Source organism: Chaetodon auriga, chromosome 10, assembly GCF_051107435.1.
Source record: "Chaetodon auriga isolate fChaAug3 chromosome 10, fChaAug3.hap1, whole genome shotgun sequence".
NCBI classification, from domain to species: Eukaryota; Metazoa; Chordata; class Actinopteri; order Chaetodontiformes; family Chaetodontidae; genus Chaetodon; species Chaetodon auriga.
Window position 1 is genome coordinate 3564738 of NC_135083.1, and position 3511 is coordinate 3568248.

The 3511-nt window shown below is 44.0% G+C and overlaps 1 non-coding gene across 1 annotated transcript; it reads right to left on the bottom strand.

The window, feature by feature from the left end:
• Positions 1-2088: 2088 nt before the first annotated feature.
• Positions 2089-2160, bottom strand: trnam-cau (transfer RNA methionine (anticodon CAU)). The gene has a single exon. It is a non-coding gene; the product is annotated as a tRNA-Met (tRNA).
• Positions 2161-3511: the final 1351 nt, after the last annotated feature.

Below are 3511 nucleotides of genomic sequence, written 5' to 3' on the forward strand. Positions count from 1 at the left end.
TCCAGAGAGGCAGGAAAAACACTCTTTGTGCTGCCTTTGCAGTGCAGGTTGGTCATTTAAATATGAACAACAGAGCGTCATTACAGTCAAAAGAACAAATCAAAAGAGAAATTACCTACAGAAAAAAATGCTACAGCACAATATCACCTCACATATCATGTTTCACTTCAATGCAGTGAGTGTATTACAGCCGTTAGAGTACTCAGACTACTTCTTTGTAACGAGTCACCCAACGAGTCAGCTCTGCAATTCAAGTAATCAGTTATTTCGGGTCATTTTCAAATAAGAAATCTGTTACTGTTAAAATTTGACCATATTTCCTTGTTTTCTTTTATTGCCACACAAAACAAAACAAAAAAGGAAAATGCCCCACACGTTTGTACTGTTTCTGTTTCTTCTTCTTCTTGGGCGTAGCTGCATACGAGTGGAGGGTATCCACTGCTGCGGAGTTAAGCTCAGCTCAGAGATGGCGGAGAGGACAGCCATCAGGTCGTGGAAGTGTTCGCACTATTTTTAATTTGCGGGTAAAAGGGTCAAGAACAGGACAGCGAAATGCAAACTGTGCCTGAGTGATAAGCGTCTGTCAGCTGTGAAGAGCTCTACTTCAGATCTGAAGAAGCACCTGTGAGCTAAACACAGCTCTGCAGCACTCAGCTGCTCTCAGTCTCTCTTTACTTTCATGTGCTTCAAATGATTCGGCTTTTTCACCGCAGAAAAATATTTGCATTGAGCGAACTTGTATGAACTATTTTCTGTTTACTTGAAATCAAACAAAGATTATTATGATGAATTAATAAAGAGCTGTAAAGAGGTGCCTGTCAGTCCTCTTATCAGCCTGCACAGTTACAGATTATGGGCTGCAGACGAGTCTATGCAGTGACTCTTTAATCCATTAAAAGGCTGAGATCCCTCTGGACGATCTAACCAACATGCTTGAGGAAGCACAATCAATACTGGAAATACTCTGAGGAGTTTTCTGTCTAAGCAGGTGGCGCTGCAACATAACGAGGTACTTTTTAATAGCAGTAATGTAACCAGTTACAATGTTGTCCAACACTGATTACAGCAAAGGTCTTTTTTGTGGGTTTTTCTGCAAAGGAAAATTATGTTTTTCTGTCATTTAGAGAACCTGCAAATGCATTAAGTGACAGTTTGATCTGTTCCTGTTTATTATCTGCCACCTCGTGCCTCCTTACGTTTATGAAAGGCACCTTTAGCCGAAGTCTCCCTCCAACTGTCACTGTGAGGGGAGGAAATTACAGGCTGTGAATAAGAGAGTCTGAGCGCGGTGTCAAAAATACTGTGAAGAAAACTTCCCTCCTGTTAGAGCTCCTCATTGGAAGGTTTAATCTTTAATCCAACTCCCTACGTTTACTTTCCCTGTTCCTCCTAATTCTTAATACTTAGTTTCATCTCTGGCCTTGTCACCTGACTGCCAGGTGACTGTCAGCTGAGGATATGACCTGATGTTTGAGCCTGCGATTGGTTTTTGGCCTCTGAAGTATCACATTATCACACTTTTATCTATATATCATATCCTCCATTAACGCTAACCTTCTAACTTTTATCACCAAAGTCTCAAAGTGAACTGACTGCACTGAATCATTGTCATCACCGGCAGAGTCAGTAGCTTTCAGCGGAGCCCCTAATTGGTAAGCGAGAGTGTCGTTATCAGCTGTGATTCACAGCGCGCTTACTCATTGAACGCCTATTAAAAGGCCGTGACAGCCACAGAAACGACCGTAAACTGTTAACTCAGTCCTGAATGAAAGGCTGCTGAGCATTAACCTGTGCAGGTGCTCGTATGGGCCAGGTGTGTTCTTAACTGAACTGAACAGCCTGAACACACGACTGTACTGCAGACCGTCTGGAGGAGGCGGTCAGTACGAACGATGACGTGCTCAGACTGCGGTGACAGGTATCAGGTTATATTGGCTGTACTGTACACCTGCATGAATTTGATTGGGTGGTAATAGTCAGCTGATAGCTACACATCTGTGAATCAGCCAGTGACCGTGAAGCATGACTCATCAGCTAATACAAGATAAGATAACACTTCATTAATGCTCCATAGGGAAAACTGCGCCATAGCAGAGGATGGTTTCGATCCATCGACCTCTGGGTTATGGGCCCAGCACGCTTCCGCTGCGCCACTCTGCTGCACAAGAGTGGACCAGAAACGCTTTATGTTTCTGACCCTTCTCAGTAGTTTTTAGCCCTTTACTTGTTTTTATCCTCGTATTTTTGTACACACTGAGTTTGATTAAGGACGCGACAATAAAGTTGGCTTTAACTTGACTTTTCTGTCTGCACTTATTCTGTTGTTCATTTGTTTTTGAGCACATGAGACACCGTGGAGCTCTCACTCCCAAATACCAACATTTTGTCCATCCCTCAGTATCTCACACGATGCTCAAAGAGCGTCTGTATGAGACGCACCGAGCTTTCAACTTACTCTGACCATCCAACACGTTTTCATGTCAGCGACCACGAATCCCTCCAGCCAGTGCACCTCTCTGTGCGCCCTGGTCTCTGGGTGGAAGTCCTGGGTTTGTTTGACCTATAAATCCACCCCGCTGTCCTCCATTTGCACACTTCCTTGCTCTTTGTACTACAACACCTTGCTCTGAGTGTCTAACACCACCTCGGATGTACAGTGGAGTTAGTTGACAGCCTGCTGTGTCTCATGCAGACGCTAAAGGGCAGCGTGTGCATCTGCATGAGACGAAGCATCGGTGTTTGATGCTCTGGGAATGAGACCAGGTGCAGAGTTCACAGCAGAAGAGATTGCTTTTTGAGATTCCCATTAAAAAAAACAAAAAAACAGCATCAGTCATTTCAGCTGGAGACCACAGAGAGGAGGTTGGGGTGGTTTTACCGAGCACTTATTGATTTAACCAGGATGATGAACGTCCCCAGACCTTAATGAAATACAATTTTTCCATTTGAAAACAACAGTGGAAGGTTAGCGTACATGCTGCTGTATCATTAGGCTTTCCTCGATGGAAAAGATGTTTTCGCTCTTCCCCTGACTGCCTTTGGCTACAGTTTCGCTCTCCTACGATCTTCATGTGATTCACTGATCTGACTGGCTGAAGCTGGTCCTCATAGACAGCGATGCACAGATGGTCCATCCAATCACCTGCCAGATATTGTAAGTACCTGGCCTGTTCCAAACAGTTTGCATGGACGACATGTGGGACGGTTCTGTGTACGCAGGTGAACATATTCACAGAAAGCTGTGACTCGAGCAAAAAAGGAAAGGCTTAACACTGAACATTCAGCAGGAACAACAGAACAAAAGCACAAGTTAGGAAATAATTAGCACCTCTGAGTTTAACGAACCGAGGCTGTAATTAAAGTATAATCCCATTCCGTGTGTTTCGTGCTCCTCACCAACAACAGAGTGATGTGTAACTTCATTATTTTGTCCAGCATTCGTAATTCTTGTACAATCCTTTGGCTGATCTGACACCGTCAGAATAATGTATTCTCCATCCCGGAGAGCTCC